Below are 12,248 nucleotides of genomic sequence, written 5' to 3' on the forward strand. Positions count from 1 at the left end.
TCTCTGACCGGCTTTTCGGCTTCCAGCTATTCGGCTCGATTCGGCTACGCCACGCGCAAGTTTAATGTTCCCAGGTATTAAAGATAAGGAATGACCGCAGTTTCTCCACTCTCCGGTGTTTATGCGTTTTGTACAGTGCCTGGCCCCAGTTTGATCGCAACTACCCGCGAAAAACTCTCCGCCTGCCGAACGAAAACAAGTACGCGGGCCGCCTGACGTGGGACTTAACGAGCGGGTAGTTATACGCGCGTGGTCGTAATTCAACGTCCGCTCGTTACGCGTTGGCTTTAAATACCTTTTTCCGCGCGAGTATGCCGAATACACACGGGCGCGTTAATTTCGACATTTAAAGCATAGGTAGGGCGGAAGCTATGTACTCTCCATCCCTGACATGTCTCGGTCAGTCGGCTGACTGGTATGGGAGGCCTCACATCGTGTTGTACAATTGCATTTTCAGCTGAATGGAACGTTTATGGTGTAATGTAACTGAAAGGTAACTACTGCAGCGTGTTTCAAACAAACAAACAAAACACGGGAAGGCAATTTATTGGCTCTATGAAGCAATTTTGGCAGTTCGCGTTCGCGGCATAGACGGCAAATTCTGACACATGGTTCGGCAACGTGAGGTTGAAGTAATTGTCTGTCTCAATATATCAGTCATAATCTAGGGAAATAAAGTACTTTTCCGTAGAATTGTGCATTTGAGAGCGGATTCTTGAAAATTTATAGTGCACATTTACATATTTTACCTAAACTACGGGACGCAGAGAAGTGAGCATCAACTCAGAGCTCCAACTACCTATTTCATATTCATAAAGGACAACGTGTCTCCGCCTTACGATGACCTCCTATGTTTAATTCTCCCTCTAACAAAAAAAATACCTAGTTGCCAATTGTGTCAGTTACATATTACGAAGCTTCGTAAGCTCGATTTTCAAATGAAACAGCAGAATGCATCTGATGCTGAAAATCAGCGATACTCACATAACTATGGAACTCGGTTTCGCAGACCCATTGCTTCAAGTGAAGCTAGGAAAGACAAATGCAAGCTCGACAGCCCTGACTGGGACGCTGCAGTCACAGCCGAAAAAAAAAAAGTGCAAGGTGGTCACCGCAATACACGAATTGCGCTTTTGACCAACGCAGCTCCTTCTTTCTCCTCGTTTTGCGTCCGGGGGGAATGGCTACTGAACTCGTGCACCACAGAAATTCGACTGCTTGCAGAAAGACGCGCTCTGTCAGCATAGACGATGGGGGGGCAAACACACAAGTCTCGGCTGACTAGCGTGTCTTCTTACGCCTTTACTTGCATTCCATACGAAGACCCTCCCGTTCGCAAAGTAGGGAGTCGGGCCACGCGTGCGCGAATGCGGAGTCAGAGAGCGTGCGTGCGTGCGTGCGTGTGCCCGCGCGGTTTCGTTCTTCGTGCTCACTTTATGCCATGAAGTATGCCGGTGCGCGCTTTGTCTCCCTTCTTACCATTCATTGTGCGAGCCATTATTTCATTTTAAATTGCGTCAACTTTTCCTCAAAGCTTTAGCTGACATCAAACATAACAAGAGGAATAATTTCCTTTCATTTAGAAACCACCAGACTGCACTTCCTCCAACGAAACAGGCAATTATTCTGCTAGAGAGAAATCTGGCAAATATGTTGTTGTTGTTGTTGTTGTTGTTGTTGTTGTTGTTGTTGTTGTTGTTGCTGCTGCTGCTGTTGTTTGAGGGTGCGAGAAGGAAGGGGGGAGCGAAACAGTCTCTGTAACACAAGCAGTGATTACCACCATTATTTATAATTTTACATACCACCTTCATTAGAAAAGAAAAGTACAGTTTACATGACGTCTATGGAGTGTTTTGTTCATCCCGAGGACGCTCGAGCATCAACGAGACAGTATTTTCGAGTACAAGCTACTTTTTCTTTTCTCGTGCCTTCTGTCGCTCGTGGAACTGGCATCGCGGGAAGCAGCAAGCTGAAACCAGCAACTGCTGCCCGCAGTGATTGCGCCTCTCTCTTACTGGGAGACAGCACTGAAGGTCGCTCAGCTGGGTTGGGCCAGCTGTGTTTCGTCTGTCCTGTCCGTTAACACCGTCATCATCAGGCCAATACCTCTGCTTCACGTTCGCCAGAGAGGGAAGAAAAACAAAACATTGGGCCGCCCTCCCGTGGGATTCGAACTCATGTCCGTGCGGAAGCATGCATTTGGCAGCTGGACGCGTTAACCACCGCACTTTCGCAAGAACGTAAGTCGTCCTGAGATGATGACGGTCTCTACTGCAGTGTGAGAGCCTGCTGCTGTCGCGTGTGTGACTTCAGAGCTGAAGTCTGCTTCTTAAAGCGAAGCTTTCCTTTCCGGTCGGCGCCGCCGCGGACTGAGATGTGTAGTTTGCGCGTATGGCACGTGTTGTGCTTGCTTTCCTATATATGCGACAAAAATGCGAGTGCTGGGCTGCGGAGGTCGCGTGCTGGGTTGTGATAGTGTAAGCATTTCAATCGTCCATAGCCCGAAGAGAGCGCTTGGAGCTGCCGTCTCAACAGCGTGCTGGTCACGCATGCAGAAGGAGCAAGTAACCACGCGCCAGAAAAATGGTTCCAAAGCCTGCGCTCAGCGTCGTGGACAGTCAGGCTGGAAAAGAAGCGTCGCGCGGAGCAGGACCGTCTTCACTACGCAGCGAAACGTAGTGCAGACCGCGAATGTATGTATACAATGTATACATACAATTTTATAATAGTTAATTTAATTACGTACAGCTCCATAATTCAAGTAAAATTTATCACTCCTGCCATGATGTGATGTGCCATGTGAGGCAAGGATAATGCTCAACTCTCAGAGATTACGAACAATGAAGCACAACAACGCCTCAAGCAAACACGTCTCCCTGTGTGTTCTGTGGACTACTTGAACGCATTTCTCAAACTAAAGATAACTGATTTAGGCCTACACCGCCTATACACAAATGGCATGGATTTAAATCTGACTTCGGCTAGTTACTAGCGCACATAATAGCATTGCGGTGCGTCTGTACTGCATGACTATATTTTTTTTTTTTTTCGTGGTGGCGTCTTGGCAGTTTCTTGCGATATTTATGGTCATGCCCATACAATCGGTAGTTGCAAGGCTGGGTATATCTGACTATGCCAAAGGGTTGTCTTATCACGGGTCTCATACGGTTACGGTAACAGCATGAGATGCGCGGTACGACGACCCATTGGCATAGTATCACGTGCCATGTTCTCAAAATAAGCTACAAACAGTGATGAATCGCAGCAGTTGGCGAACTAGCTCGGTGGTCTGACTATTTCTTTCTCAGCCACTTGCTCAGTTCTTGCTCAAGTTTTCTTTCGCAACTACTTAAGAATATTTCTTCAGGAATTGGGAAAAAAAAGTGAAAGAATTTTGGCTCCTAAAAAGCACTTCTGTTAAAGTGTCTGTCTTTCAATCTGGCTCTGGTGATAGAAACTACAAAATACCCTTTTGTTCTTGTTTTTTGATTTAGCTAGAAGCAGCGCTGTGTCGATGCCGCCATCGTGAATGCAGCCACATTGAAGTTACTGCTGTTGTTAGAGGTTCGTACGGGCATTGTAGACACCTGGCTGTGTGAATACCGGGACCACCGTCAGCTCCTTCACCATGTGGCTGGCACTGAACCAATAAAATTCAGGCTGCCTCGCCCGAACCTCCAAAGGCACGAGGCTGCCATCGCCCGTACAGTACGGTCCACTGTTAAAGAAAACACCTCAACCTGCGATACTGCTGGCACTCCAGCTGCATGTGCCTGCTGAAATAATTTCAATGCACTGCACTTCTAGGGAAGTGCACGCGCCACCAAGCACAATTCATGTGCCACAAAGGGAGGCCATTGTACACTTGCCGGACAGCAAAAAAAGAAAGAAAAAATCGCCTGAGCTCTGCACTCGGATATCATTTTCAACAGTATCATTTTCACTGTACCTGGTCCTCTGCGTGGCAGCCGAGTGCCCAGTGACCATCATTGCGAGGGACAACAGAATATGCTAGCCGCGATTCTTCCCTGCCTTTGAGAAAGCCCGGCAACACGGACTGTGGGTAGTAAGGCGCCATCGAGTCCGGAGGAATGGGTCCCCCACCAACCGAACATCGACGGTGGGAGAAGGGCCCTTGTGATCTGGCAAGCTTTCCTTGATCCTCAAGGTTCAGGCTACGTCCTCGTCTTCGGGTTAGCGTCTTCGTCTGGGCTCGATGCGGAGGATAACGTACACGGCAAAAAAAAAGGCCGAAATAAGTTTTCCCTGCGGAAAATCAAAAGCCTACTTACCGCGGGACAACACATATTTAATACGAAGAAGTTTGACAGTTTCGTTGTCACGAAGCTTTCAAAAGCCCCTTTGCCCAGACGCTGCTCAGTCGCTCGTTACTGCAACGGGGCTATCGCTTTTAGCAGGCAAGAGCATGCGCCAGCTTGTCTCTTTGGTGTCACCCTGTTGCTCCGTGTCTTCATTCCCAGCGAGGAGGGACAAAGCATCTTTAAACACGCTGTGGCTGCTATAAGAATTCAAACGAGATTGTTTAGAGCGCGCCTGGAATTTCCAGCTTGCCTGCGACATTCGAAGGTAAAGTCAGCACATGTGTGAATTTTGTGACAGAAAAAACGCCCGAGCGGAATTTCACAAGTATTCTCGCGTAGCTTTTTCTTTTTTCGTATTTGAGTACGCTACGGACTCATTTATTCTCGATGCCTTTCGAGGCGCTGTCGCGAATTAATGGAGAAAACGGAATGCACTATACGGCAATATTAGAACTTGTGCGCGTAGCTTGCGTGGAATCTTCCACGTCTAATCGCGTCTTCGCGTTTACTTAGCTTCTCTACACTTCTAAAATAGCGCGCAAGCGCGGAAATTGTGTTGCCCTGCGCTTGAAAAGGAGGCCCTCACACGCGCGCGCTTTTTGTTTTTAGCTGAGTAAACCGATGAAGTGACGTAAGTTTGTTTGAATACGACCATGGTCTGTTGAGAATGTAATGTAAACGCTGCTTTCTGCGACGAGATGGGCTTTTTTTTTTTTTTTTTTGCCAGAGAAGTCGGACGCGCTACACTAGAATGAACCGCGTATATAAAAAGGCTTAGACTAGCACTGCGTTAGGAAACATTCCAAGTAATCACGGAACGTTTCACGCCTGATCTCGCGGGTCTTTCATGTACGGCCGGCGTTGTGCCCGTAGAACTCCTGAACATCCCCGAAAATTCTTCACATTTTGTTGCAGCCTACACTAGCTTGGAGTGATAGTTTGCTTCCTTTTTTGTTTGTTGGCTTGTCTGCTCGTTCGTTAATTTGTTTGTTTGTCTCGCTGTTCGTTTGGTTATTTATTTGTCTGTCTGTCTATCCATCTGCCCGTTTGCTTGCTTGCTTGCTTGCTTGCTTGCTTGCTTGCTTGCTTGTTTGTTTGTTTGTTTGTTTGTTTGTTTGTTTGTTTGTTTGTTTGTTTGTTTGTTTGTTTGTTTGTTTGTTTGTTTGTTTGTTTGTTTGTTTGTTTGTTTGTTTGTTTGTTTGTTTGTTTGTTTGTTCCAGTTGCCTGTATGTGGTGATGTTTTATAGTCGTCCTGCGGAGATTTGACCACGAAAACATTCTTCTTGCGCATTTGTTTGAGCATTCGATTGCTTCAGTGTGCCTCACTCGTTTGTAATATTTTGCAAAATGCCGGATGCAATCTGCACAGCGTAGTTACCCCACATAATTGCTACAGACAATTTAGATAATCTAGCTCCTTGTGCTGCTCGCATGTCCTTATAATGTCGTCTGCTTAAATTTAATCCTTAAAGTTTCTTGTTGCCCATTATACGTATATAAACAAGTTATAGTAGAGCCGCAAAAGGCATTTATGCAGACACATTACATTGCAAGGTGGACACATATAGCGGTACAAATGTCCCTATGCCTGTAATCAATGAATTCTTAACTGCCAATTTTACCGTATTTCTTTTTCCCAACAAGAGCAACAAAGAGATGATTTATGAGAGGAATCGCAGAGAGACCATGTACATTTTGCAGGAATGCAAAACCTAACGCTAGTTTTGACATATTAGTTCCCCAAAATGGGTGTGACGAAAAAGAATGACGGTCCACCTAATTTCATTCGACAGTACGCGCATAAAAAGGCTTTTTTTGTTTCGGTAAGGAATAAGGAGAAGACAAATTTATTTACTTCAGCGCACCATTTGGGAAATAATATATCTATACTGACGCTTATTGTCTTGGAATGATTCCTAATGTGAATTCCTTGAGCGCTGACCCCCCTCACTGCCACAGCTCAAAGTAAGCCCGAAAGTTATTCGAACTGTTTACTGAAGGAACAACGTTAATCATTAGATTACACACTGATTTTTTTTGCAAGTAATCTCCTCCTCTTCAAGTAATCCAGCCAGAGATGCGGAATGACGATATCTGCTACGAGTAATTTTTCTTTATCTGCATATTAAAATAACTACAGATCACACTGCTAGCCCCCGTCTATCTCTCTCCTACCACTTGCTTGGCAAGCTGCGCAGCCACTGAAGCTATGCTTTCTAGACAGCTCCCCAGCGCTCTTGGCAATGGCGTCCTCCCACACGTTTGACTTCGGGCTGGAAGTATTTCTCTCGATGTCGTTGACGCAAGCGCCGTTCTTCTGTAACAGCAACTCTCCGAAGACAGCCTAATTAATCCTCGTTATCGATAACATAGTTCCGCATGTAGCCCAGCCTCGGCAGCCTTTCCTGCTCCTAGGTCTGTTTATTTGCGGGACCGCCTGTGAACCGGCCCCAGTCAGAATTGAATTCAAATTTAATTGAATTCTGAGGTTTTACCTGCCACAGCCACGATTTGATTATGAGGCACGTCGTAGCGGCGGACTCCGATTGAATTTTGACCACCAGGGGATCAACGTGCCCCTAATGCACGGAACGCGGGCATTTTCGCATTTCTTCCCGCGGCCTTGTGCCCTCAAGTCAAACAACACTGAGCTACAAGGTGGGATCTGCGATACGACTTGCGGCGAGAGGCAGCATGTTCGTTTCGGAGCGAAGCGATGGCCCCACGTTGGAGCACCAAGTGTAGGGACCGTCCTGGTCCGTAGTTCCAAATAGTCGTTAGCGACCGTCGCTGCAACATCACTTCTTTCTCCAACACCAAATTCTCGCGGCTGGCGTTGAGCGCATGACGCGTGCTTGTTCGCAATATTAAACAACACTTTTAATACGGGCGTCACACGTGTACGGGGCGCTTTCGATTGCGATCGGTCCCGGTCGAGAACAAATTTCTCGGTCGTGATTGGCTTCTAATCGCAAGGTGCGCGAGGGAGTAAATCGCCGTCGTGCATTCCGATCGCGACCTCGATCGCGATCGAAAGTGCATCGTGTGGCGCCGGTATATGTCATACGATTCATGCACCTAACAAATGTGAACTGGTCTACGTCAAATCGCACTGTGTATCACCCTGTTACATGTAAGCAGCACAGCGCTAGAACTTACATGTTCATAACCACGAAGGTCACGACATTCTTAACTGGCTTCTTCCGTCGACATCTGGCGCGTCAAGAAAATTCAAGCGCTTTAGAGGCAGGCGCAATGTCACATACGTGCTGCATACATTAGGTTAAACGACCGCACAAATAAAACTTGCGGACGTTACTATCGGCCTTGCTAATGTGTTAGGTGCCTTTGTGTTTTGTGTTGTCTGCATCACGAAAAAACAAATGTCCTCGTTCGCGTGTGTTCTCTGCGTCTTTCCAGCCGTGCGAAAAAAAAAGTGGATGGAAGCATACGGTACTCAAAACTAGGAAGAGCTACACACTCCTACCTAAAGCAAGTTTCAGGGTTGCCCGCAAGAATAGTCACAGCTGTGCTTCTTTTCGCGACCGAGAGTGCGACTGCGGTTGTCGGGTCTCCGTGCCGATTTACAAGTGGGCACGTCTGCTGTGGAGCAGCGGAAAGGGTGCGGCGTGGCCGAGGACCGGTGTTGGGAGGGCCGAACGACGCACATTGTTCGAAGAAAGCGCGGGACGCGCAAGAAGATCGATGCAAATCAATACGGGTCCTCACTGCATACGCGCGCGTGAGCATCATCCTGCACACTACTATATATCTGAAATACTACAAGCGCGAAGGCGACCAGCAACTAACCAGGCCATGCCCGGAGGTCGACCAGACGGCGCTGCGACCGCAGCAACCCACGCAGGCGCGCTGGGCCAAGCCAGAGACAGCAGCAGGCAAGCCGAGCGTACTTGCTAGCCACACAGACTGTGTATAGCCCGGCAAAAAGAAAGCGAAGAAGAAAGAAGCGGCATGCACTCGGCAACGAAGGCGAGAAAGGAAGAAACGGTTCCGTTTTGTCGCTGAATAAAGAAGGCCCGCGCGCATCACCACTTGCTCAATCACTTCGCTTGCTCAGGGAAGCTCCGACAGAAAATAAAGGAGAGAAGGAGAAAAAAAAGATACAACAGCCACCGACGGACCCAACGTGAAGAGCAAAAGGAAAGCAAACGAAATCGCACAGCATAAAGAAAGCTCACGCCTCCGGGTTACAGCCAAGACGCGTTAAATGATTAGCTGAAAATCAAAAATGTCACGCGTTCTCACCCCCCCCCCCCTCGTCCCCCTCTTTCATTTATTTTATTTGTTCTTTTTTCCTCATAATTCGACTCTCTCGCTCTCTCTCTCAGCGAAACGTGAGGCTTGTACGTGCGCCTTCGTTCCACGGTATACTTTATCCCGACGTTGCGCCGAGGAGGATTTCGATTCCTCGGGCAGCGAGTGGGTTTTCCTCCCACGCGCTCGGAATAACAAGGGCCATCTGCTGACCCCCCCCCCCCTTCCTCCCCCCAACTTCACCCACTTTACTCCCTCCACGAAGCTCGTGGGGCTAACGCCATCTAACGAGCTACACTGCTGCGCCGGGACCCTTAGCTCTGATAATTACAACTCGCCCGCATGGTCTGCGCGTCTTCTTTCATTCTCACGACCTCTATCACAATATTTTTTTCGAGAAATCTCGCTCACAGGCACACAGGTTCTCGGGGAATGTGACACATTAGTTGTAACAAGGAGCAAGCTGTTCATTTTGTTTTACTCTACATCGCAGATTTTGTTCCCTCCGCAGATCCTTTACGTACCCCTCCTCCCACCTTTGTTATATTTTGCGGGTATTTTTTTCTGCCTTTTCTCTGGCGTGTATCTGCTCCAATGGCCACTCCTCCTCAATAACGTTTTCTTTTCTTTTCTTAAACTAAGTGCCCTGGCTTTAGATGCGGAAGATACGGTTCTACAAAACTCTGGCCCAACGATTCTGCAAAACTGCATTGGGAATCCGTTCGAAAATGAAGTTTATTGTATATTTCAGTGCCTGCCAGCAGCTGTAAAGCCTTGGCGAACGATTTTCTTTTTTTTTTTTCGCAAGTACTGGAAAACCGGTGATGTCGATATAGTTTGCGGGAAATTCTATAACATTTTAGTAGAGTAGTTTGATGGGCCAGTTGGTGCATGGTGAACGTATAATGGTTTCCAGCAAGTACGGACGCGAGCACAAGAAGTAGAAACAGACAGGACAACGCTGGTGCTTCTTGTGCTCGCGTCCGTATTTGCTGGCAACCATTATACGTTCTATAACATTGTTCAGGCACGGCTTTGTGAATACGAACATATATACGTATCCTTGAATTTGACGCACTCGACACATTTCATGTCACACTCTTCATGCCACGCCGTTAAGTTACCTACGCTGCTCTGCGCCAGTTATTTCTAGACGAAAAGTAGTGGCGCACTTATTCGCGTCGTGATATGGGCAATTATATTATATAATATTATTATAATAATAAACATATATTAATATATATTATATTAATATATTAATATAATAATATATATATATTATATATTAATATTATTATATTCTTATATTATATTACATTATTATATTATTATATTATCTGGGCAAAGTACACAATTTAATTTTTTCTGAGGATCAGACGTTCTATTGCTGAAAGCCGGTAGAGTTGGTTACTCGCATTGTGAAACGTGGCTACAGCGCCAAGGAAGAAGAAACACAAAATGCCCAGGACGGGAGCTGGATTTCGTGTGCATTCCGTGTTTGTGATCTTTCATAGAGATGCAACTACAGTGTCTTATTCCGGTTTCAGAACCGCCGACACTACAGTAAGTATGTTCAGTGATGCCAGTAACGATTAAACTCGCCCGGCGCTCAGCGATAGTAACAGTACTTTCTAGCCCAGTCGACGTCCCGTTAATTCGACTTTTCGCTTAATTCGAACAGACTGAAGTCCTGTAGAGAAACCGTACATGGCTATGGAAAGAAAACTGGTTTAGTTCAAGCTCGAAAGCATGTCGACTCGCTTAATTCGTTCCCTACCGACCCGCACCGGCACCCCCTCAAGTTACAGTTACTATATGTTTGAAAAGCTATTTTACTGAAATCTACTTTTATCCTTTAGTGGTCGACACTCCTTCCGCCTGTGAAGCAGCAATCCGTTGCCGCTTGTTTTGTGTCGCGTAACGCTGAGCCAGTGTATAAACATGTCAGCGGTCGTCGCCTCGTGTTGGTTGAGTAGCGCTTTAAGAACAAGGAACAAAGACATTACGCACTAATTCAAGCAATAAAAAAATTGAATTCGTTCATTTTGCTGTCGTTTGTTAACTCATCCTTTCGGATAATTTCACCAAATATTAGGGTTCCCAAATATATTAGAGTCAAATTAACCGGAGTCGAATGAACCGGCCCGCGTCTCGTGCAGACCGTGTCTCCGTTGTTGTACTTTCTACGAGAAGGAAACTTCATCGCCTATTTCTGACTACACTACCTTCGCCCCGCTAATTTCCACTACTCTTTCAGTTCCACCACACGCGATAGTGGCGATAGCAGTCAAGGCTGGTGGTTACACCGAGATAAATCAAAACATTACAACAATTAACCTGTGCATTTCGTGCAGTGTTTGTATTCCATAGAGCTGTAACCATTATCAAATTTTCACAGCGATTACGGCGAGGAAGTTGCAATTATAAAACAAACAGACAACATGTCCTCATGTAACACTCGATCGACTGCAAACCGTAGTGGCACTTCCATATCCTTGGATATAAACAATCACAGAATTAATGAAGCTTCAATCACAGTCCGCTAACCTATAAAAAAACTCGGCCTCCTAAGACTTTACCATCGCACCACTGACACTCCGTATTCACTTGATCAGCTGTTGCAACACGGCGCCCGTTAATGTATCCCACGCAGATCCACACGTTATACCTGAGCGTGAGAAAAACTTCACACTGGTTTCTGGAGAGGTTAGCCTAGCGACGAGTTTGACATGCGACTCCAGCGACTGCAAAACTATAGCATCATGGCAACCCTATCGTTCGACGACTATCCACCGACACGGCTTTATTAAAGGGAAGCTGAAAGGTTTTCCAGAAAAAAGGAGTGAAGAGCAGTACGCCGTGGTTTTCAACCCTCTGAATTCGAATATCGCATCGAAATTGAGTGAAAGAAAACGCAAACATATTTTATTTCGACGAAAAGTGCAGCAGCAGACACGCCCAGCTCGCGCGCCTCGTTTCCGCCTGTGATTGGTCGGGCGCCTCGTGACGTCAACAATGGTGTTCGTCCGGACCGACTGCTGCCGCTACACACGAAGCACGGTGCAAAGTAGTTTGGTGGTGTTTTGCTGAGACGGTCATGGAAATTTTCGAGAACTTGCGTTTCCCTGAGGAGTTCGGCGTTAAGTCCAAACTCTACGAGAGCGATATTGCGCGCGACGGTGACGGGCGACGGCTTCGAGCGACAAAACGGGCCGTCGCTTGAACAAATCGCTCCGTGTTGTCGCTCGATCGCTCGTTTCTAGAAATCTAGAACTCGTCGCTCGTCGCCCGGAAATGCTATGAGCGACTAGCCAATTGTGCGAAGCCGCAACTGGATGTACATAACTCAAATACTGCTGTTTGTCGCACGGAACGAGCAAACTACTGAATTTTACACATGCAAGAATAAGAACCTAGTGCAAGACCTTCAGAAATATTTTATGCTCCTTCTTCAGTAAAATACATCAACTTAAATTGATAAAGCATGCGTCACGCTAGTTTCGGCGCGTATATTGCTGCCCTCATTCCGGGAAGTCGTTGCTCAAAGCCGTCGCTCGCGTGGAGTTCGGCTTGCAGACGACGAGTGAACGCGACAGCCATCGCCTCGCTTGTAGCGCTGTCGCTGTCGCGTGCAAGATCACTTGTAATGGG

The sequence above is a fragment of the Dermacentor andersoni genome, chromosome 4 (genome assembly GCF_023375885.2).
Source record: "Dermacentor andersoni chromosome 4, qqDerAnde1_hic_scaffold, whole genome shotgun sequence".
Taxonomy (NCBI): Eukaryota; Metazoa; Arthropoda; class Arachnida; order Ixodida; family Ixodidae; genus Dermacentor; species Dermacentor andersoni.